The sequence below is a fragment of the Capsicum annuum genome, chromosome 11 (assembly GCF_002878395.1).
Source record: "Capsicum annuum cultivar UCD-10X-F1 chromosome 11, UCD10Xv1.1, whole genome shotgun sequence".
NCBI classification, from domain to species: domain Eukaryota; kingdom Viridiplantae; phylum Streptophyta; class Magnoliopsida; order Solanales; family Solanaceae; genus Capsicum; species Capsicum annuum.
In genome coordinates this window covers 11,421,829-11,448,107 of record NC_061121.1, presented here as the reverse complement: position 1 = coordinate 11,448,107, position 26,279 = coordinate 11,421,829, and the positions used below count along the sequence as shown (strand labels likewise).

The 26,279-nt window shown below is 36.0% G+C and overlaps 1 pseudogene; it reads left to right on the top strand.

Annotated features, from left to right (window-relative positions):
* The window catches only part of LOC107846737, a 65,898-nt pseudogene that overhangs the window by 8,097 nt on the left and 31,522 nt on the right, over positions 1-26,279 (top strand).

The following is a 26,279-nucleotide window of genomic DNA, read 5'->3' as shown; positions in this document are numbered from 1 at the left end:
TAATCTCACAAGATATCAATAATTATACTACAATCAAGCTCAATCTATCTACAAGTAAGCCTAACCTACCTTGAGTTCGATTGCTCACAGACCAACAAGCTTTGCCTTCCCTTTTCTTGAAGCTTCTTCTTCCACGAGCCAAGATATCAACAACATAATCTAAGCATTATTACAAGAACAACAAAACCCATTATCGAACCATTATTCCATGGGTCCAAAATGACACCAAAACCCCAAGTGGGTCCCACCTTCATAAAATGAGTTTTCGAGACCAACCCATTATTCAAACATCATTAGGGATCTATAACCCTCAAGAATTTTGAGTAAATAAATTATATTTGTGGATACAATTGAGCCTCAAGGACTTAGGATTTTGGGTCTAGAAATCAAAAAATTAATACTAAATTTGAAGGAATCTTACCTTAGATTTGTAGCAAAAAAATGGATAACACAAGTTATGAAAGCTCCTAATCAACTCACAAGATACACTTTTAAGTCAACAAATCTTTATGGCTGTTAGGGTTCACAAAAAGCTGAAGAATGCCCCAAAATCAGCCAAAAGGACCTTTTATACAAGTTTAAATGGCACCGCAAGGTCAAAACTTGTTTTTGGCCACCTGAACTCATTCGGACTTTGTTTTTCGCAAGTGAACTATGTAACCCCACTAAATTCGATATTCCAGACGCATTGGTAAAGTTGGATTCTCCATCAAAGGTCATTTATAAAACATGGGTACCACACCCATATATTTCAATTTTCTACTTTTCGACTAATGAATCAAAATGAGCTCGGGTGCTGTGGGATCCAAACCAAGGGTTTAACTATCCCAAAATCGATGTTACATAGCTGATGGCGCCGTCAAATTTGCATTCAAAATTACTTTACTGAAGTTTTCGCTCAGCAGCCATTTGAAATCGACGAAGCCTTCCAAATGGGAAATATTCTCTAAAAACCAAACGAACTATCTGGTAACCAAACTATCAGTTTCAGCTAGTCATAAATGACTTGGGGAAGCTATGTAAAATCTCTAATGGTGAAAATAAGAAAGAATATAGAAAATGACCTGAAGGGTCATTACAACATTTATTACTAAGGAACTTTTGCCCCCGAAAGTTAAAGATGAGGAAATACCTGAAGTCTCGAACAGGTGAGGATACCGGGCTCGCATCTTACTCTCAATCTCCCAAGTAGCTTCCTCTACTGAGCAGTGCCTCCACTGAACCTTGACTACCGAAATCTCTGTAGTACACAGTCATCTCACATCACTAGCCAAAATAAGTACGGGCTCCTCCACAAAGGTCAATTATTCGTCTAACTGGACTGAGTCCCACCAAAGCACATGAGATGGGTCAGGAATATACTTTCGCAACATGGAGACATGGAAAACTGGATGAACAGATGCAAAATCTATATGTAAAGCTAACTTATAGGCCACCTCACCAATTGCACAGAGAACCGCAAAAGGGCCAATATACCGAGGGATGATCTTACCCTTCCTTCCAAACCTCATCACAGCTCTTATAGGTAAAATATGAAGGAACACACGGTCACTAACTCTGCATCTCAAGGAATAAAGTCGACGATTTGTATAGGCCTTCTACCTACTCGTAGCTTCTCTCAACCTATCCTGAATCACCTTGACTCTATCCAACGAGTCCTGAAGAAAATTTGTACCACAAGGTCTAACCTCGAAGGTCTCAACCATCCTATAGGAGAACGACACCTCCCACCATACAAAGCCTCATAAGGCGCCATCTCAATACTCAAATAGTAACTGTTGTTGTAGGTGAACTCTTCTAATGCTAAGTGTTGATCCCATTGTCCTCCAAAATCCATAACACAGGTTCAAAGCATATCCTTGAGCACCTGAATAGTTTACTTGAACTGATCACCTGTCTGCGGATGAAAAGTAGTACTCAAATCCACTCGAGTACCCAACTCCTCCTAAAATTCCCTCCAAAATCTTGAAGTAAATATAGAACCATGGTCTGATGTGATAGACACAGGGACCCCATGCAAACGAACTATCTTTTGCACATAAATCTAGGCTAATCTCTTAGCACTGAAGGTCATTTGAATTGAAATAAAATATGTTGACTTGGTCAAAAAATCAACAATAACCCAAACACTATCATGCCAATAGGGAGTACAAGGTAAACCGATACGATAACGACCAAGAACACATGAAAACACACTCCCAAAATAGTCCACTAACTCAATGAGTCGAGGACCCTTTAGAAGACCACACTCAGATTCAAGAACAAGAACAAGAAGAAAGGGATTACAAGGTGTTTTAACACCAAATCATCCAACAACCAAACTATATTAGAAACAATAAAAGAGACAACAATAACAACAACAAGGAATACACTCGGCTTACACTAATCAAGTGGAAACAATACAAGATTACAATAAAAGTAAAGGGATAGATAGATAGACCAATAGTTGGTATAATCTTAAGAACCCAAGAACTTATTCCACTCTTGGACTCTTAACACCACACACAATGCAAAATCTATCTCTTACGTGACACAAGATCAGAATCCACCTATCAAGAATCGAAGTTTCCTAGCAAAATGCATACAAAAGCGATTCCACACCTGTATAAGCCCTACTTTCCAGTTTGCCTCTTGGAGAAGAGAGGACTTGTGTTACAAAGTGTTATACACTCTCAATATTCATAAAAAAAATTAAGTCTAAAATCCCTAAAATGTTTCTTTTATAGCTATCACAAAATATAAGTTGAAATGACCAAAAGGCCCTTCAAAGAGTGGGTGCCCATCAAGTGTAAGTTATGGATGGATTTTGGAGCATTTTGGGCCTCTCTTACACTACAATTACACACACCAAGTCTCGGGTCCAACTCGCACTCTCATAAGTCCATATTCGTGATTATTCTCGTATCATCCTCTCCATCTTGAGAGGAATTTATCCAAAAATTCATGGCTTCACCTCGTTCAATTAATAACTACAAAGGAAACCTACTAAAAATAGTCCGCAAAAAAGTCACAAAAACAAGTCAAAAGTAGTCCACAAAAACATGAAGAATCTGAGGGCTCAATAACAACAAGTATCAGGCAACATCTTCATTTTGAAACTTGGCTTCCTCTCCATCTTGAGCCTTGTCTTCATCCTCATCCGAAACACATAATGACAGGCAAAGGAAACACTAAACATATCCCACATCTTTTCTTGGTGGTGGGTTCCTTGTGGTTTCTTACGTCTTCTCCTCAACTTCTCTTCCATCTTATACGCATCATTGTAGACTCCATGTCCCTCTTATTTCTTTCTACCACACTCCTCTATATGGATATATCGGTTTAGGTGAAGTAGAGTTTCAGATAAAAGGATTGATTTGGTAATGTGGAACTTCAGTTGTAGAGCTTGGATGGGAGGAGGTTGTCTTCCAAGTCCTTCTTGTTTGACTTGATCGAATTGTGGGAGAAGTGACCTACTTAGGTTTCGGGTTGGAGGACATTTGGTGGCTTGGCTTATGTCTATGTCATTTGGTGGTGGTCTTGGAGGATTGATTGTTTGAGATAAAGTTTCGAAAGTAGAAACATGAGATTTCCTTCGACTCTCCACTTGATCCACCCTCTCAAGTATAGTAGATATATTCGAGCCTAATTTTTCAAGAACCGCATTCGCCATAGCTATTTCTCGAGATAGAATCAAGGTGGGCCAAAATGGTGTCATTTATGGCCAAGGAGATACCTACAAAATAGAAAACATGTTAGTTGTACAAAACATCCTCACTCTCTCTTTTATTTCGTATCTCTCAGATCCCTCACTCTTAATCTCACAAGTGGTGTATACTTGCTTATACTTCGAGAGGTGTTGAGAGGTGAATCTAATGTTTACTAGGACTCCAAAGAGTAAGGAAAACACACAAGGACATATTACAATGACTCAAAAGAATTAAGACACACAAAGGAAGGTTAGCACGAAGAACGACTTCAAAACTAACTTACAATCTAGTACTAGCTTGTAAGTTAGATTTGGAATCAACAAACGAAACTAAAGCCACAAAATGAGACTAAAAGAACAAAATTTGAGCTTAAAATATGTTGCGTGAATAGTATAAGTGGTGACATTGCAGCCCACTATTGGTCATTGTTTTGGCGCCATTTTATTCACCAATTTGAAGTTTTGATCACTTTACAATTTGAAATGGAGAATTTTGGTTAATGGAGGGAAGACTACAAGTCTTGGAACTCTTTTCAATTTTCAAACACAAGTCTTGACTTGACTTGAACTATTCCCACAAAACAAGTCCTTTGAAACAAGGAAAAGTGGTTGAAAAAGTTGATGTCAAGTCCAGCAAGTGATGGGTTCAAGTCCTTTCACCAACAAGCTTTACAACTTTTATTTTCAATTTTTTAAATCTATTTTGCACTTTTTGTTGGTTAAGTTATAAGAACAGGTCAAGAACAAGATGAACACAACAACAATATTCAAGAACTACAACAACAACACCTTCAATACCCACTCCAACTATTCACAACAACACCACAACACACGGCCACCTTTCAAGTTCACAACAAAACTTCAACAAGTTCAAGCTCAAATATAGATCTAGACACCTTTAGTGTTAGTGAATCAAGAAACTAACACAATAAACACAATAGACTAACAAAAAGATTACTAGATATAGACACACAAGCAAATTTTGAACCAAGAAAACAACAAGATACAACTTTCAGCCAAGAATAAGATCTCAAGAACACAACTTTTTCTTTTCTTTTTGTATTACTACCAAGCCCAAGATTGATTTTGTTGGAACAAAATCAACCACAAGCTCTGATACCAAATGATACGATAATGACAAAGAACACACGAAAACACACTCCCAAAATGGCCCACTAACTCAATGAGCCGAGGACCCTTTAGGAGACCACACTCAGATTCAAGAACAAGAACAAGAAGGAAAGGATTACAAGGTGTTTTAACACCAATCAGCCAACAACCAGACTATATTAGCAACAATAAAAGAGACAAAAATAATAACAAGGAATGCGCTCGACTTACACTAATCAATAGGAAATAATACAAGATTACAATAAAAGTAAAGAGATAGATAGATAGACCAATGATTGGTATAATCTTAAGAACCCAAGAACTTATTCCACTCTTGGACCCTTAACACCACACACAATACAAAAACTATCTCTTACATGACACAAGATCTGATTCCACCTCTCAAGCATCGACGTTTCCAAGCAAAATGCATACATAAGTGATTCCACACTTGTATAAGCCCTAGTTTCCAGTTTGCCTCTTAGAAAAGAGAGGACTTGAGTTACAAAGTGTTATACACTCTCAATATTCATCAAAAAAATAAGTCTAAAAGTCCTACAATGTTTCTTTTATAGCTATTACAAAATATAAGTTATAATGACCAAAAGGCCCTTCAAAGAGTGGGCGCCCATCAAGTGTAAGTTATGGACTGATTTTGATGCATTTTGGGCCTCTCTTATACTTCAGTTGCACACACCAAAGCTCGGGTCCAACTCGCATTTTCATAAGTCCTTATCCGTGATTATTCTCGTATCATAAACCTCTAATGAAGACCATAGTAATCCGTTCCCATTCCACTTAAGAATGGGTAACTTCTGAGTCAATCTACCTAGACGCCATGCTCGGCCTTAGCTTGCTGACAACATAGGCAATGAGACACAAAGTTTGCCATATCTCTCTTCATCCCATCTCACCAGTAATGTTATCTCAAATATCTATACATCTTAGTTGTACCGGGATAAATAGAATAACTAGAACTGTAGGCCTTATGAAGAATCGACTGAATCAAGTCATCAAGTCGAGAAACACAAATACAACCCTAAAATCTCAGAATCCACAGTGTGTCTCATAGACTCACCACTAATTACCTAGTCATGGAGAAAGCACAACTTGATAGCCTCATACTGACAATCAAGAATCTGTCCAAATTGAGAGGACCTTGCCTCCACTCAATGAAAAATCCTCATAGGATCTGAAATATAAAGACGAACAATAAAATTGATGAAGGACTGGATATCCCATGCCAAGGGCCTCTAAGATACTGATATGCACGCCAAACTACCCATACTCACTGCCTTGTGACTCAAGGCATCAACCACCACATTCACCTTACCCTGATGATATAAGATGGAAATATCATAGTTCTTTAGCAACTTCATCCATCTGCGCTGGTAAGGATTAAGCTCTCGCTCATTCATAAAATGCTGAAGGCAACGATGATCGGTGAAAGTCTCACAATGCACACCATACAAATAATGCCTCCAAATCTTGAGCGCAAAAACTACCACCGCCAACTCTAAATCATGAGTGGGGTAGTTGCGCTCATGCACCTTAATCTTCCTAGAATCTTAGGCAATGACACGCCCCTACTACATCAAAAAATATCCAAGACCAAAACCAGAAGCATCACAAATCACTGTGAATCCCTCACCCTTAACTAGAAGAGCTATCATTAGGGATGAAGAGCGAGAATCCTTGAGCATCCCAAAGATCAACTCAGACTCCTTGGACCATCGAAAAGGAACTTCCTTTCGAGTCAATCTAGTCATAAGGGCTGATATGTTAGCAAAGCTCTCAACAAAGCATCTATAGTAACCATCAAAACTAATAAAACTGCAAACTTTAGTCAGAGACGTAGGCCTAGACCAATCACGAATCACCAGATCTTAGCCGAGTCTACCATAATACCTGCCTTGGACTCTACGTGTCCCAGAAAAGACACCGACTCAACCCAAAACTCGTACTTGGAGAACTTGGTAAAAAGTACATGCCCTCACAAAACCTGGAGCACAATCCTCAAGTGTTGTACATGTTCCTCACTACTCTTCCAGTACACAAGACTATCATCAATAAACACAATAAAAAAGAGTCTAGATAGGGTTTGAACAAATGGGTCATCAAGTCCACAAACACGGCGGGGGCATTAGTCATCCCAAAAGACATCACCAAGAACTCATAGCAACCATAACGGGTCCTAAAGGCCATTTTTGGGATATCCACAGCCCAAATCCTCAACTGATGGTAACCAGATCTCAAGTCAAGCTTAGAAAACACTACTGTACACTGGAGTTGGTCAAACAAATCGTTAATATGAGCATAGGATAGTAGTTCTTCACCGCCACTTTACTAAGCTACATATAATCAATACACATACGCATCGAACCATCTTTCTTCTTTACAAACCAAATAGGAGCTCCCCATGAGGACACACTCTGTCTAGTAAAACCCTTACCAAAAAGATCATAAAGTTGAGAATTCAGCTCCTTAAGCTCGAAAAGAGCCATATAGTAGGGTGCCATAGAAATAGGTCGGGTGCCAGGCTCAAGGTCAATAGCAAACTCAATCTCACGGTTAGGGGGAATACTAGGCATATCATCAGGAAATACATTGGGAAACTCATACACAATAGGAACAAAGTCAAGCGTCGGGCTCTCTATACAGGTATCATATATATAAGCGAGATAAGACTTGCAACCTCTAGATATAAGTCTTCTAGCACAAACATAGGAAATAATCCCCATTGGCTTGCGGCTAAACGCTCCCTGCTACACAACTGGGGGTATGACGGGCATGGCTAAGGTAATGGTCTTGGCAAAATAATCCATGACCGCATAATAGTTAGATAACCAGTCCATACCAAGTATCATATCAAAATCCAGAATATCCAGAAAATAAGATCAGCATAAGTATCAACATCACTAATTGTCACAACACATGATCTGAACACTCGATCCACTACTAAAAATTCACCCACGAGATTAGATATACACAATGGCACAGATAATAAATCACTAGTCAAATCCAACTATGGTGTATAATAAGAAAATATATAAGAATAAGTGGATCCGGAATCAAATAAAGTAAGCATTAACTTGTGGCACACCAAAATGGTACTTGTCACTATATAATTCGAGGTCTCAGCCTCAGGTCTAGCAGGTACTGCATATAACTAACCATGCCCACCACCTGAATGACCTCCTATCCTGCCTGCCTGATTACCACCTCAAGCACCTTGGTAACCATCTCTACAACCTCGCGGACCACCTCTACCTTAGGGATAAAACACCCTAACAAGAGTAGAACCCTGGGCTGAAACAACCATCGCCCCACGACTAGGGTAATCTCTCAAGAAATGACCAGAAATCCCATAAGTAAAACAAAAATCACAAGTAGAACTAGAAGTCACAAATCTAGATGTACCAAAATAACCACCACTTCTAGTATGACTCAAAAATGAACCCTACGAGGACTGATCAGTTCCCTTACTAAAGCGACCACTAGCACCAAACTGACCTCTACCAGTAGTTTGAAAAGCTACCTAAACTGGTTGGCTAGGCTGACTTTGAGGCTGAGAAGATGGACGTGAAGGATACCCAACTGAACAACTACCGGCGCAGGGGAATCTCAATGTAGGGAGTTGCAGCTGCAAGATGTGCCCCGATCCCAAAAGTATGTGCATCATCAGATGGTACACCACCAACCATACTTAACATCTGAATCATGACATCTCTAAGCAATGAAACCTGGTAGATCCTGGGTAGTCCCTGACCCACCACTGGCTATGGAGGAGGAATCTTTGGCTCAGGTGCAGGGATAGGTTCCAGGGAAGGCGGTCTATCTGGGCCCCTAGCTGGGGACACATCATGAGGTTTTCCTTGACCTCTAGGTCATCTACGAATAGAAGCAGGTTTTCTGGGCCCAATCTTGGGACCCGCACCTAGTAGAGGGGTAGCAAGTCTCCTCGACATTTGCAAAAGAGAAAATTCAAGAAAATATACTACAAACCAACTCAGACTCTTAGCACGATATGAATGAAAAAAATTAGGGACTCCTAAGAATGTCACATAGCCTCCCGAAGATAGGAAGTGAATGTCAACATTCCGATCTGTAGGACTCTATCTGACACTTGCTCTTGCACCAATAATACCGTTGAAACCTAAGCTTTGATAAACATTTGTCACAACTCTATTTCCGAGTCATGATGACACCTACCATGACCCACTATTAGGTAAGCCGACACCAAAACCCTAAGCTAACGCAATAGGTTACCTTGGTGGAATCGTCCAATATGGACCCTATATAGGAACATATTATAATACCAATATTCCATAAATGAAACCAATAACATTCGAATACCAATCCCATGACCTCATTGCATAAGTATAAGAGCAACTCTAAATTCGACAATAGAAATTAGAACTCGAAGTCTGATAAACTTAAATAGTCTTATACAATTATCTCGAATATAAAAGACAAAGGATAGAAGGGGAAGAGGGCAGCTCAAATACCAACAGCTCACCCCATCTCCTAATGATCAACACCGCATGACGTCGACTCAACGGCGGCAACTAAAACTTGGGTATGGACCAAAAAGTACAGAAGTGTAGTATGAGTAACAAAACACGACTACTCAATAGGCATCATCGGCCGACTGAGCTAAATTATAATATAAGGATAATATAAAGTAAGACAATAACTTAAAGTCAAGGTATAGATCGAACCTAAATCTTCTTTGATATCACTATATGAAATAACTAATCTACTAGGGCAATAACATCACATATCATATCAACATTTACCATAATCGTCATACATATGGGTAATCATTTTGGAAGCGTAAAGCCACATATATACAATAACAACCATGTATTTACCATGATCAACACCAACTATAATTAGAATATAAAACACATTACCACGATGTTCTATACCACCGGGAAGTACACGCAAAAGAACACAATAGAGAACTCATCAGGGCATCCCATACCATCGGAGAGTACACTAAAATATTAATCCATCAATATATCAAGGCACAACTACACAAGAAACTCACCAAAGTCGCGGGTTGCACATTTTCGCCATAGACTCTTACCGAGGTCTACAATTATTATCAATACCGTAATTTAGCCTAATGAAACCGATATAACCATAGCATAGTTATATAGTTACTTATTCTCTATTTCATTGATGAACTCCAAGTCTAGACTATATTAGCTAATCTCTAAATCCATGAAAGACTAGTTTACAAGTCTTATAGTTTACTAGAAATCAAATAAGGAAAAGCTACAAGGTACCAACAGTATTATTTATTCACCTATCTCGAGGCCATTTTCTAGTTAGCATCCTCATTATACAAGTCGTCAATTAAGCAACCACGGCATCTCATGCTAGTCGTCAACTTAACTATTCATCATGCAATACTAAGACTAATATCATTAGGAATGTTACAACCTTAAGGACTAGTTTCCATATTTTAACCAAGTAAGGTCCACCAACTAGTTTACTAGGCTTCAAACTTGCAAGTCATAGTCATTTATTAGAGACAACTAGTTATCACATAAACCACTTTATTAGGCAAAATTCCATAACATGACCATTTATCCAAGTCAAGTAGCTTTACTAGGTGAGCCCTTGGATCTACACAAGATTACACATATCAATTAACCTTAACCCATTACTCGGCATTATCCACTTCTAGTTACTAATTAGAATTAATACGGGTCACATCTCTTAACTAGTGATTAGTGATGAAGAATGATTAATAATCTACCAAGGAACGCATCATGTCCTAAGTACATAAATGGATTTAGCCACACACGGCATAACCCCACATATGTCCATAGATTCATATATATACTCAACACATATGATATCATCATAACATCGTTATCTCTTCTAGATTAACCAAGCATCATCACAACATCAACATATCCTCTGAATTTATCGGGCATCATCATAACATTATTTTATCCTCTGAATTCACCGGGTATCATTATAACATCATTATCATTACCTCTTCTGGATTAACTGGGCATCATCATAACATCATTATATCCTCCAGATTCACCGGGTATCATCATAGCATCATTACTTCTGCCGGATTAACCGAGCATCATCGTAATATCAATATATTTGCTAGATTCACCAGGCATCATCATAACATAATTGTATCCTCCAGATTCACCGGGTATCATCATAACATCATTACCTCTTCCAGATTAACCGAGCATCATTATAATATCAATATATCCTTCGGATTCATCGAGCATCATCATATCATTAGCACATCTCCCAAGGCAACCAACATTTACATACATATGTAGTCAGATCAATAAACATGTACAAGCTACAATAATAGAGTATAAGTGATGCAAGGTAAGACATATCATCAAACTTTACAATTAATCATCACTACATAATATAAGTAGATGCATGAGCATGAATGTCTAAATGATATACATGAATATCTAAATGATATACACAATCTCCATTTTTCCAAGGTTATCATGTTTATTAGCAAGTCAATTATAAGTCAAGTGCATGCTTTCTAGTCATCTCTTTTATTTCCACATTTCACAATACTAACCCAAAAGGGAAATAATTCACATAAGCATTAGCTTAATCATTAGACTTGGTTCATATCAAGAGTGGTAACATAATTAGAGGTTCACTTGGTGAACTAATTGATTAGTCAAGCGATAGCATAACCATAAGGTCAATTCACAAGACTTTCCAAGGCTATCCATATCATGACAACAAGATAATCAATTAAGTATACATATTATCCAAACATCATCGACATACATAAACCGACAATTGGGTTTAACCATTATAATCGTAATAAAGTGATTTAGACGTTTGTCAAATATCTAGGTCACTAGGAAATTTCATCGTTCAAGCTTATGGTGGGTCAAGACCCATACCTACATCCCAATAATGCCAAAGTTCACTTCTACAAGGCTAACTTCTACCCGAAATTAGGCTAGGTTATCTAAATGACACCATAAGAGCTTATCAATCATTACAAGGCCTGTAAGGGAAAAATCTTCTTCAAGTAACCTTCCTAAGTCACCCCAAACACTAAGGCCATTTCATAAATAATCATAACTAGGTTACATGCATACTCTTAAGGTTATCCAACAACATCATTCTCAACTACTAGAGAAACTAAAATATTCTCATGCTATTCATGAAACTTTAAGTAGAACTATCTAAGGTTCTAAGCTAAAGGCCAAACATCACACTTTACAAGTTTAATAGCCTACAAGAAACAACTAATCCCAAGTATCGCCATTCCTCCATTTATCATCTAAAACCCCACCCAATCTCAACAGATATCAATAATTATACTACAATCAAGCTCAATCTATCTACAAGTAAGCCTAACCTACCTTGAGTCATATTACTCATGTTCCCTTTCCTTAAAGCTTCTTCTTCCATGAGCCAACCTAGAAACAACATAATCTAAGTATTATTACAAGAACAACAACACCCATTATGGCACCATTATTCCATGGGTCCAAACTGACACAAACCCCTAAGTGGGTCCCACCTTTGGAAAATGAATTTTCGATATCAACCCATTTTTCAAACATCATTAGGGAGATATAACCCTCAAGAAATTTGAGTAAATCAATCACATTTGTGGTTACAATAGAGACTCAAGGACTTAGGATTTTGGGTCTAGAAATCAAGAAATGAATACCAAATTTGAAGGAATCTTACCTTAGATTTGTAGCAAAAAATGAATTACACAAGTTATTCAAGCTTCTAATCAACCCACAAGACTCACTTTTAAGTCAACAACTCTTTATGGCTGCTAGGGTTCTCAAAAAGTGAAGAATGCCCCAAAAATTGGCAAAAAGGACCTTTTATACGAGTTTAAATGGATCTGCAAGGTCTAAACTTATTTTTGGCCTCCTAAACTCATTTGAACTCCATTTTTTGGAAATGAACTATGTGACCCTACTAAATTCAACATTACGGATGCAATGGTAAAGTTGAATTCTCTATCTGAGGTCATTGAGGTAAAGTTGAATTCTCTATCTGAGGTCATTGAGGTTACTTGTGGGTTCCACACCCATATATTTTGATTTTTGACTTTACGACTAATGGGTTGAAATGAGCTCGGGTGTTGTGAGATCCCAAACCAAGGATTTACCTATCCTAAAATTGATGTTACATAGCTATTGGCGCTGTCAAAATTTGCATCCGAAATTATTTTACTGAAGTTTTTGCTCAGCGGCCATTTGAAATTGACGAAGACTTCTAAATGAAAAAATGGCTCTAAAAGCCAAATGAACTACCCATAACCGAAATATCAGTTCTAGCAAGTCACAAATGACTTGGGACAGCTATGGAAAAGCTCTAATGGTGAAAATCAGCGGAAATACGGAAATTGACTTGAAGGTTCATTACATAATAAATATTGTTTTTGTATATTGTTTTTCTCTTGATATTTTTGGTTTACAAATATAAATATGTATTTAACACAGGATAATATGTATAGAATATTATTACTATTACTACTACTACAATTATTATTATTATTATTATTATTATTATTATTATTATTATTATTATTATTAACTAGTTAGAATTTATTTAAAATTCTTCAACTATAGATTCCTAATTTTAAGCTAATGATTGTTTTTCTTCTAAAAGTCTTATGTTTCTCAATAACTTGAATCACCTAGTATTTTTTGTTGCTGGAGGGATTCAGACCTAAGACCTCATGCTTTCAACCTTGTTCATTGATTATTAGGTCACACTCTTATGTTTATTGCAAAAATAATATATACTTCTTTTACTATTATTTATTTATAGATTATTATTATTATTATTATGATGAAACAGTTAGAGTTTATTTAAAACTCTACAACTATAGATTCTTCATTTTAAGCTAATGATTGTTTTTCTTCTAAAAGCCTTATGCTTTTCAATAGCGTGCAGAATCACCTAGTATTTTTTATCTCTGCTAGGATTCAAATCTAAGACCTCAGACTTTCAACCTACTTCATTGACTACTAAGCTGCACCTTTAAGTGCATTGTAAAAATAATATATATTTCATTAAATTTAAATTTTTGGTTCATTACTTCTAAATTTTTCCTTAGTCTAAGTTGTTAATTTTTCTTACTTGGAGATAGTTAATTACAACATTATTTTTAGGAAAAAGGCTCAAATATGCCACTAAACTATTATAAATGGCTCATTTATGCCATCAGTTAAAAGTTCAGTTTATTCATGTGATTGCCGTTACAAAATCAGCTTATCCATGCCATTACTTTTTAACGGTGGTTTTCAAAAACAACTTTGTCATGTGACCTTTTATTATAGGTATACGTCATTAATTAAAATAAGGAAAAGGGCTCAAATATACCATTGAACTATCAGAAATGGCTCATTTGTGCCATCAGTTAAAAGTTTGGCTCATTCATGCCATTGCCGTTATAAAACCAGCTCACCATTACTTTTTAATGATGTGTTTCTAAAATAATAGATTTGTCATGTGGTCTTTAGTAAAAGTCCATGTCATTAGTTAAAATAAATCAATATTAATTTCAAAATATTTGAAATTAGTTAGTATCAAAATTATTTAGTGACATGACCCACACTAACGGATCATGCGGACACCTACGCTATTCTAAGTAGCTAGGAGAACCCTTATTACCCAACTAAGAATATGCGGAAGACTTCTCTTTTTAAGAAAATATAAAGTAAATTAAATAATAATAAATAAACTTTTTCAAAAACTTATTACATATGTCCTTCACAATCTCAAGACTTGGCCAAACATGTACAAGAGCTATCTACTACAACATAGACTGACAATAAAATAAATAAAACAAAGACTCTAACATCTGCCAGGAAGAAAGGGCAGAAGTTAGTGCTTAATATCGTCATCCATCTAGTAACTGCAACTAACCAGCATTCAGTCACACTCCAAGAAGGAAGGTAGAAAAGTAGGGTCAGTACAACCACACGTACTGGTAGGCATTATCGGTCGACCGTGTTAGTCCATATAATCATAAAATAGAATTAAGGAAAATAAATCATGACATCTTGAATGAAATATAATTCAACTAAGGTTGTAATAATATTATTACTTTACCTATATAAGTTACACCATCCCACTACTCTTCCAACTCCACCAAAATATATTCGCTACTAACATACTCTAGTTTCATTAATTCACACCATCAACCATAATCCAACACTCATATAACACTATTCCTCTTTATTCACCTTATCTTTTCCATTACCCATATTCACTGGAACAAACCCATAATCATAAACAACCCACACTAAATTCTCGGGCTAACAATCAAATACACTCATATAATATTAAAGAATCATAACTAGCTATTCTAGTAAGCTACGATTAAAACAAGTATAAATGAAGCAAGTCAACCAATATATAAGTAAGTACAAAGTTTTACTTTTTAAAATATATATCACACAATCAAATACCCAATGAATCAATAATATAGGAATAAAAAATCAAACAGTGCTTACAAACAAGCAACATAACCACCAAGAGTATCAACCATACAGTAAATATCCACAGACTCAACACAAATATGTACACACATGCTATGGGACTTATTTTTTCCTAAATAGTCATGACCTGCAGGGAACAATCTAAGTTCATGTACCGTAACGGCGTGGTACCCGATCCAAAAAATACATATCTGTACCCGTGTGGTACTTGATCCAACATATACATATTCGTATCGGCATGGTACCCAATCCAAAATATACATATCCGTATTGGCGTGGTACCCAATCCAACATATACATATCCGTACCTGTGTCATACCCGATCCAACATATAAATATCTGTAGCGGCGTGGTACCCGATCCAACATATATATATCCGTACTGGTATGGTACCTGATCTAACATATACATATTCGTACCGGTGTGGTACCCGATTCAACATATACATATTTGTGCACCCAATCCAACATATACATATTCGTACTAGCGTGGTACCCGATCCACCATAAAGTATTATCAATATCAAATTTACACAACCTCATAGTATACAATAATGTACCAAGTTTACAAGTATACTTAAAGTCATAAGACAATTCCGTCAAGTAAATTTTCAATACTCATTTATACAAGCATCAACAATCCAAGCATCAACAATTTCAAGCATGTCCGAATACAAATCAACAAGTATTCATAGCATTACTTTAAGAAGTTATCATTATCAAACAAGCCACTCATAGGCACAATTCCATAAACCATGATTATCACAAATTTAGCCTCTCATGGGCGTCCAATAGATATAGTATTTTTATCAATATCAAAACAAGAATATCATAAGATAAATCACAATTCAATTCTTACACATACAAGTCACTATTGGAGCCTTAATTACTCATTAACTATTAAAAATATCATTATCTTCTTAAATACCGCAACTTGGATTCTAACATCACCACCAATAACTAACACATCCACGTGTATCATTATCCTCTACCTCTTTCCATATAATATAATCATCACACTAATTCAAGTTATATATCCCTTAGATATTACTATGCTCATCAATATTCGATCTTAGCATAATTCTTCTCATCATATTATTGCACAATACATATAATTTTATACCGTTACAACTCAACTAGGTTCATCACTAGAACAATTATAAAAAACACCATGTTCATATACTACATTTACAATAATCTCCTTTCTGGCACATAACACATAATATCATAAATATCACATAATCAATCAATAATACAGTTTTTGGAATTAAAGTTAAGTACTCGTGTCTTTATCCGCCTCAACTCCATGCCCGCAAGCCTAGACATGCTTTCCCCCAACAATTCTAAATTATGAAAATATAAAATAACACATTCTTCTACTCATTAAACATAGCCTACCTGGACGTCAAGATTTTGGAAGAAACAAGCTACAACAAAGATGATCTTTCCTTTCTTTCATGCCTTGGAATAATCAACAATCTAAAAATCAAGCAATAATAAGAGTAATAAGTAATGACTCTTCTATCAAATATCTTAGGAATTCAAACCCACTAATTCTACCCTTAATTCAAGGTTTATATCATCCCCCACAGTCAGTTAGCTATTAATAGCTCTTTCAAACTTAACTCATCTCCATTAATGGAGTTTTTATGAAGGTCTCATATTTACGAAATTCAAGGTTCCTAACCATTAAAATTAATAATGTAGTTTATAAAACTAATGTTAGGAATCTTTAATTTATAGTTTAGAATCAGCTCTAGGTCATAGTAAAAACACTCATGACTATTCCCCAAAAGAATTCCACCATTAAAGGTCTTTCTAAGGATTCTAAGATATAAAAGGATTAAAAGCAAAGAAAATAATGAAAAAACTTACCTCCATGAAGGAATTTTACCTTAAGCTTTGAGAAATTACCTCTCTAGGGTTGGAAAATGAAATTTGGGATTATTAGACCTAAAATACGGCAGAAGCTGATTTAAATACAATCAGAAATTTCGCTACAGAAAAATTCTGCGTCAGCCCGAACAGTGCTCAGTAAAATAGTCATAAAATCTTACGCCTAATTCAAATTGAGGAACGGTTTGTTGAGTTGGAAAGAGGACTCAGATATCTTTCATTTGGTAGGTGTTGGGTTTCATAACTCCTTATATTCTAGGAGATATGATCGTTTGAAGTTGACCCTAATAAAAACTCATATCGAAACTCTATCGAATGTAATGTTTTAAAATTAACTTTGTGTTAGGAATATTGTATGACCCTTATTAATAGCTAAAGAAATTTCAAACTTAGTTATTGATATTAGAACTCCTGAATAATTAAACTCATCGGGCTTGAGTCTATCTAGACACATTCGAAGGCTAAAATCTTCGTCGAAAAGTTTAAGGTGATATAACAAATAAAATATTGACTAATTTGGACCCAAATTAATATTGAGGAATGAATTTATTTTGAATAATTTAGTAACGACAAAATGGGTTGTTACAATCAGATACCAATTTCCCATCCGTTCATCCCCGAATGGGATTTTAGTGGAGAAAAGCACGAGGTTAGAATTAGAGAGACATTACTAACAGAGTTGCTTATACTGTACCTTGTTCACTCTCTTGATATCCTTATTGATCAACCCACATTATATACTCAATTATTCTAATAAATCTTTTCAAAATACAAAGATGCGAAGCGAATTATATACACACAAATCACTTATTATCCTTTCAACGGCCTAAGTCTAAGACTTGAGTTTCACAAAAGTAAGATAAAGATGATTAAAAGATTCACCTTAATGAAGACAAACATCCAAAAACACCTCTTTTTCACTACAGAAGCTCCAGAGCTCCGAATTCAATTCTGAAAAGTGCTGCGAGATGCTATATGACTTTACTATTTAAATTTAAACACTAAACAAGTCACACCTAATCCATCCAATGCACAAGATCTCTCTGAGACACCTGACTCAGTTTCTAGCCAAGCTATCATATGGAAAATCTACATTGGATCATATTTAAGCCACCACACAACTTACAAGTCACATAACTTAGATATCCGCATGAACTCAATCAACACTATTAAATTCATTCTATAAAGCTAGCTTCAACATTTCACAAACACTATTGTTTTCACCTCAAGATCACCCACGGTTCAAGATTAGTCTTTACTACTATACATAGATGACAACATAATCTCTCACTGATTACACAAGCTTACAATAATTGGCCATAAAAATCCCAAAGAATTATAGCCTACAACATATTATCCTCCACCTCATTGTTAATGTTCATCTAATCATCATACCTTAATCTCTCAACAAGCAATATCCACCAAGTATCACCCAAGGAAAGATCAATCATGCTATTTAATAATTCACTTATTCTCCCATTCGGGATCATTCTTAATTATTTTATAAGTGTAACTAAGTCATATGATTTTGCATTGACACTATCATGGAAATTATTATCCTCTAAAAGTGTCATATATTAGCTAACTTTGTGGGACATGTAAATGCATAATTGAGCCACAAGATCAAGTCAATAATAATTTATCTTCTCAAAATTTTCCCTAATGCATAAATTCACAGCTATAACTTATGTCCAGACAATCACTAACTCAATATTTTTCAACGACCAATACTTTGTGGTCAAGCCAAACCACTCTTATATCACTAACACCAATTTAAGATATACAGAGCAATTCTTATTTCTACCTAATAATATTTTTATTACGGGTTTCACCTAACTCTTAATCACCTCAAGAATGGTTCCCACACCACTAGCACATAAGCAAGGTAAAATAAAATAAATTGATTACAGATCATTAACGGTCATCACTGTTTTGCAGAAAAATTTTGACTTTTTAAGAGAGCCGCCACTTAATTTTGAAAAGGAATTAAGAAACCTTTAGAGAGTTACTTAAAACGATTCAAAATAGGAAAATTGGTTTGAGTTAGAGATTCCGAGTAAGTGGTTCCTATTAACATTTTAGGAAGGTGTTAGAAACCTAAAACGTCTGCTAACTTTACGGTTATCCATCCTGTTTGAAAGCGTCTTTTGACTAATTTCAGAAAAGAATGATTTTTGAAAAGAACTTGATTTTAGAAAGGTTTTGACATTTATGCAAAACTAATTTTTTTAGCGACTTGACTAAGGGATTAACTAGGTTCGCAAGAAACATGTAAACAAGTAAGGAAAAGAGAAAAAGGAAAGGGGAGAAATAGAGGTTTAGGCTTTTAAGCCCAAACCGTCGACCCTATCCTAATCTAGTTTTCGAGCTTTTGGCTCGAATCCCGCTCCACCTATATTAAGTACAATTTTGGCTTCGCGGTCCAAATGAATGAACGATGAAATGAAGAAATAAATAATAATGAAAAGACGACATCAAATGAATAAATGCAAATAATAAAAAAAATCCAAGCTCCTTTGCTGCTTCAAGGACGAGATTTTGGCTTATTTATGTCTTACGACTCCTTGTATCCATGTGCTATGTGATCGATTTTCACGTCTTCTAAAGGGCGGGCCTCAGTGGCCCATAGTGTAATACAATAATAAAGAGCCCAATTGGACTCCCGAGAGAGTTCATGCAAAAAAATGTGCAACGGATTAGTATATGTAAGTGTATACAGGTGAGAACATCAAACAAGAAAATGATAAACTTGTAAGCCGAAAGAATTTCTTATTACAAGAACCAACGTCTTGATCAAACATGCAATGAATTAACTTAATATTTTATAGAGCTAAAACTATGGATCCTAATCATAACAAATAATGTTCAAACTACTCAATACGACAGGCGAAAGGACTTTAATGTTTAAGCTATGAATTGATGCAACAACACAGGAATTAACAATTTGAACTATATAACCAACATGAAACTAGAAAGTTAAGACTGAACTAGGATGGAGTTTACCTAAGAAAAATAACAATATAATGATAGTAAACAAGTCTTTAAAAAACATCAAAGTGAAGGCAATTAGGACAATGATAATAACAGGTCAGACGATAGTTAACAAAGAACCAATGAAGTATTCAATCTATCTCTTAGCTAGAATAACAGAATAAAAACAATCATGACAATGAAAGATAATTTATAGACATGGATTTCTTATGAATTATTTCAGCCCCCTCTCCCTTACTTTAGAATGGCTTCGGATCATAAAAATGACTGACCTGCTGCTTTTATGCACTAAAAATTCAAATACCAAATATCTATTTATTAATTATAGTATACCAAAACACTAAATATTGACTCTAGCCAAATAATCTTCGATTTAAAAATGAAGATCTAGTTTCATCAAGGTCATTGGAGGTACCAACATATGTGGGTTGCATATTTATAATCAGAATGCGTTGGTATACAAATGAAACTAAATAAGAATAAACGAAACAATTCAGAAAACTTTTTTAAGGATTTAACAGAGTAAAACGACTACTGATTGAGTCAACATTATTATGCAAAACTTTTCCCCTCTTGCCAGACAAAACTGAAACCAAAAAAAAAAAGATTTAGCGTCCTTAATGAACTGAATTACTAATATTTTGCTATGGCACATCAAAAGACTCCCTAAATTATACCCGATGTCATATAACGCTTCAGGAAGTATAAGGAGCACCTACTACGTACCTCCAAAGTCATGAATACAATCTAAATGACTAAATTTTCAGCAAATCAGATCAACAGGCTCAGTTTTTCCTTGAAAATATCATAGTATGACTAGCATGGAAACTAACCTTGCAGTGATTCCTAAGGCAGACACGAAACTACGGATCTTTACTAAATAGATTCAACTGTTCCAAAGTAGCAAACGGGACGAACGTGCTATCAACAAAGTTGTCAATATCAGGAGTTGATATTGTCGATTCGGGAACTTCCCAAATTATCGACCAAACTTCTGAAAAGAAACAAAAAAAAGAGGATATTCTACAGAAAAAAGGAGATAGTTTTTATCTTCTGAGAACCCTAACACATTGATATCTTCATCTCTCGCTCGAAAGCTTCAATCACCAGTAAGGATTCCACAGAAATAGAAAAAGGAAGAATCCTAAAACTATGGGTTTCCCTTTTTCTAAGAAACCTTTGAAACCTCAAAGTTTTCATCTCAGAATTTATCCTCCTTCTCCGACTTCAAAAAAAGAGAATCAAACCCTAAAAATGTGACAGAGGAAAAACCTTCCTTTTCTGAACCTCAGAACTCAAACCTTAGAAAGAACTCTCTCCCCCCTTAGCCTCCTAAAATAGCCTTTATATAGAGAATAGGCTAGGGTTTATTTTTTTAGGGTTTCAATCGATGGAAACAAAAATGGGGCCTCCTGGGGATAATTTTGGGATTTTCTTCTAGAAGGAATTTAAAATTTGAACTTAGATAATGTTTTCTACCGACAAACTCCTATGAATTTTGGAATTTTCTTGGATAAATCCGAGCGGGTGGACCAATTGAAATTAGAAAAAATAGAATTTATTCCAAACCAATGAAAATCAACCAGGTATGTACGGATTCGTACCATGGTACCCGAGATTCACAGAATATGGATGTTGGATAAGCCACCTAGGCTTGTTCTAGAACGTTCCCGAGCCCTACGCGTATGAACCCGTGTGAGAGGCGTGATAAAGAAGAAACAGATGAGTTGGATCTCGGTTTGAGGGTTGGAATCATTGGTAGATGGAAATCAATCTTGTCATTTTGCTGAGGCTTGTACGATGTTGTAGCGTGTTTGTATTGTTCTGGTAGCTGTTGCTATTGATTGAAGGGTGTGGTTGAAGTTGAACCTTGTAGCTGTAGCAGCTTTGGTTACTGATTAAAGGGAAAAGGAAATTGGAAGATGGTTCGGGTTATAGCTGTTGGAGTGGGCTTTGGGCGACAGAAATTGTAAGGAAAAGGCTGGTTGTAGTTTTAATTGTTGGATAAAAGAAAATCGGCCTTTGGTTTGGGCTTTTTAATTGGTTAAGTTTTTGGGTATTGGGTAGATTGTGGGATTACTTAGAAAAATAACATCAGTTTTAATTCAGTTCATTCTATTTAAATTTTAACCAAATCAAAAGTTAATTGGCCAATTGTATTGCAATTATGGCCCATTTAGTTGCAATTATGGTCAAATTCAATAGATTGGCTAAATTAAAATAAATCTTGATACAAATTAATACCTCTTTTAATCCCAAATTTCTTGATTTAATAAAATCAAACAAATATATATCCAAATAAATTATTTGAGAATAAATTTTATTTAAATCAAGACTTTAATTATTTATTTATTTTTCAAATAATCCTTAATTTAAAGCACAATGTGATGAAAATGTTCATTTAAATAACATCATTTATACAATCTTGTATATGCAAATACGAAACTATATAATTATCACTTTAAATGATAAAATTAGCCCAAATACCTATTTTAAAATGTATTTATTTGGAAAAATAATTGTTGTGATTTTATTTGAAAACCGAAGAAACCCGAGATTAAATGTAGTTGTGGAGGGCAAAAATTAGGTGTCAACAACTGCCCCTACCTTTGGGTTGGATGGATGCAAGTAATCCTGGTCAAAGGGAGGTTGACGTTCCTAATTTTTGTCCGACCACAAATTTGTATATAAGAGAGGTTGGTTTTCCGCACGAGTTTCATGGAGTTATGGCTGAACCTCGATATCAGGATTCCTATATATCTCAGGTTTCATTAGAATTTAGGCCACTTGTAGTTCATAAAGCTTGATTTTGATTATGATTTTTAAAAAATTCACAAGTTACCTCGATTTTAGACTTTTTGATAAAACCGAGAAACTGGGGAATAAAGGGATTAGGGGGAGGTTGGAATGTAGTCGAGTTTTCTAAATAGATCCTAGCCTACATATCCCTAAGATTTTAGGGAATCGGACTGCTTTTAGTTTGACTCAATCGGTAGAAAAGATAGTCTTTTATTTCAGACGCTCTTTGGCTCAAGATGAGTGACAAGTTGATCGAGGTGCAGAAAAAAGGCTTGTAACCTCTTAACCATGAACGTGGATCTCTTCACATCCATAGTTAAGAATTTACCTGGGCATAATTTCCAAAACTATATGAGTCTTATCACTCAAATTCGAAAGAAAAAGAAAGTTTCCCTCGGTATGAGTTAAGAAAACATCCCAGAGGTAAATTGAGACCAGAATATAAAAAAATACCCACATGCCTTAAAATAGAGGCATGGTCAGATGGTGGTGGTGATCATCATTTAGCTCGTGTCTAGAGAGTTTGACATCCTTCTCCAGACAATGTCTCGTTTTGCTGCCAAGAAAGAGTTCCACGTTGTGCTGCGTCCTTTTTGGAATCATCCGCACATGTGGTTTTGGTTTAATAATTTCATCCTCTCGAATGCTCTCTACAATTTCTCACACAAAAATTATTAGTTATAAGATCAATTCACGAAAGAAGTATATAGTATTTTACCATATCTCCGCGTGAGTTGTTATCTAAAAAGCGAAGTCATCTTTTTTTGTACCTTCAGAGTAGGGTGGCCCTTTTGGAAACTGGAGATACTTTATGTAGAACGGTCTCTACAATCGTGAAATCTTGTGTTGGAGTGGCAACCCTTTTGGTTACCTATATCACTTGTTGTATGTGGAATGATAACCTCTCCGGTTATAGCCGATGATCGATTTATAAGTTTTCCTTAAATTGTCAATATTTGGATAATCCTGTGTATTATTTGTTTGTTGGGTACAAGGAGACTTACAGACATCCTTTGAATTGCTATCCTTTAGGTAATCCTGCACCTTATCCGACTTTCGATAAGAGATGGCTTACAGATATCCCTCTAATCACTAGCTTTCTGGTGTTCCTGCGTATCATCCGACCTTGGATACAATACGACTTATAGATAATCTCTCAAATTGTTAGTCTTTGGGTAATCTTGCACATAATTTATCTTGGATATGACGCGGCTTATAGAGAACCCTTGGACGTATCAATTTGACAATCTTGTGTATTCTCCGGTAAGAATTTAGTTGCGACTTATGGATAACCTTTGAACTATCAATTTTTAGGCGATCTCGCACACTATCCGGTTAGGGTGTTGTTGTGTCTTACGGATGTTCTATAGGCTATCAACTCATAGGTGATCTTTCACCGTATCTTATTTCAAATAATATGACTTATAGATGACCCTTAAATTGTCAATTTCTAGGAAATCTTATATATCATTCATCCTTAGATAGCGACTTAAAGGCATCCCTTCAAATCGTGTGCTCTCGATGAATTCAGATTTTGATTCATAAAATGATGAGATATCCTTGATGCCAGCATTTTTGTCTAGCATGTCAATGGATATTAAATGATGATATCCTCGACTCCAGTATTTTTGTCTAGCGTGTCAATAGATATTGAATGCCTTCTGGGGCGATGGTATGAGATGGCCTTTGCGGAAATATTATGTGATGGCCCTTGAGGCAATGCCTTGCGGCAATGATATGTAATGGCCCTTGGGGAAACGCCTTGCGGAAATTATATGCAATGGCCCTTGGGGAAACGCTTTGCGGCAATGATATGCAATGGACCTTGGGGCAACGCCTTGCGACAATGATATGTAATGGACCTTGGAACAACGCCTTACGGCAATGATATGTAATGTACCTTGGGGCAACGTCTTGCAGCAATGATATATAATGTCCCTTTTGGCATCGCCTTGCGACAATGATATGTAATGGCCCTTGGGGCAACGCCTTAGGGCAACGCCTTGGGGAAACGATATATAATGGCCCTTGAGGCAATGATAAAAATAATTTTACTTGAATTCATCTGTCTTCATCTTGCTTTCTGCATGTACCTGTGCTCAAGGTAGGCAATTAGTAGACACAAAGTCCCTTTTGCTAGCGACTATTTTTAGGAAACTTCTAAATACAATATTTGTAAAGAAGACTAGGCGCTTTTGTTTGTCGCCTATGATCTCAAGAAATGAGATGGACTAATCAAAAGGTCCTCAATAAATAGCTGTTAATCCATTTTTTGGGCTACCCTAAAATACCGTTCTTGGGCATTAATGATCTGTTGTGGCTCCCAATTTGCTCGGGGATTTTTAAAAGAGACTCTTATTTTTGTGTATTGATCCCTGCATCCACAGAAAAATGATTAGTTTGAATGAAATTACTCTATGTTGACCTTCTTCGATCCTCGATTTGCTCCTTGCCATCTCTTGGGCATTCCATCATATTGGGACTTCCACCCTGACACTCCATCCCAAATGATGTCTAGGCAAGTACTAAATAAGTGAGTTGTAAGATGTTTTGAAAATAGTCTTAAATTTTTGAAAATAATTTCGAAACTTGTATAAAACTTTAGAAAATCTCTGCAAGTCATGTCATGTACTAGCTCAACGAACATCTTCCTCGTGGTTTTGACTATATCCGACGGATGGTTTCCAAAACTCATGATCATTGTTGGAGGGTTTCTTCAAATAGTTCTATCATAGCCAAAAATTGAGTCTCCCCAGACTTTGTTACAGTCGATGGCTTCCAAATCTTGACTTTAACCTCTGGTGCTAGGGAATTTGGAATATGTTCTAGCATTTGGTGGAAATTTTGAGGTCTTCCTCAAAATTTCTGCCCCAGTTTAAAGTTGTTTGAGATGATACCAATCCGGATGGGTCTAAAGTCTCTGCTGATCTTCATTCTCTTTGTTGGATGTTGATCTTCTCTTGTGAATTTTGAGATTCCTTCTTGAAAATTCTGCCCCAATTTCCATTTCCTGGGGTTATACGACCGAGCTGTTGGGGCACCTACGTATCCCGTTGAAGCAGGAATTAGGTCAAACATAGTTCAGGACTACGCTAGGGATATATATAAAAAATCTAATGGGTTGAATGGAGCCGACATAGGCCGCCTACGTATCCCTTTTATTGGGAATTCAGGTCATCACGTAGTTCATACATAAGAGGAAAGGATAAATTATCCTAAGGGGTTGATCGAAGCCGACATAGGCCGCCTACGTATCCCTTTCTTGGGAATTTAGGTCAAACGTAGTTCGTACAT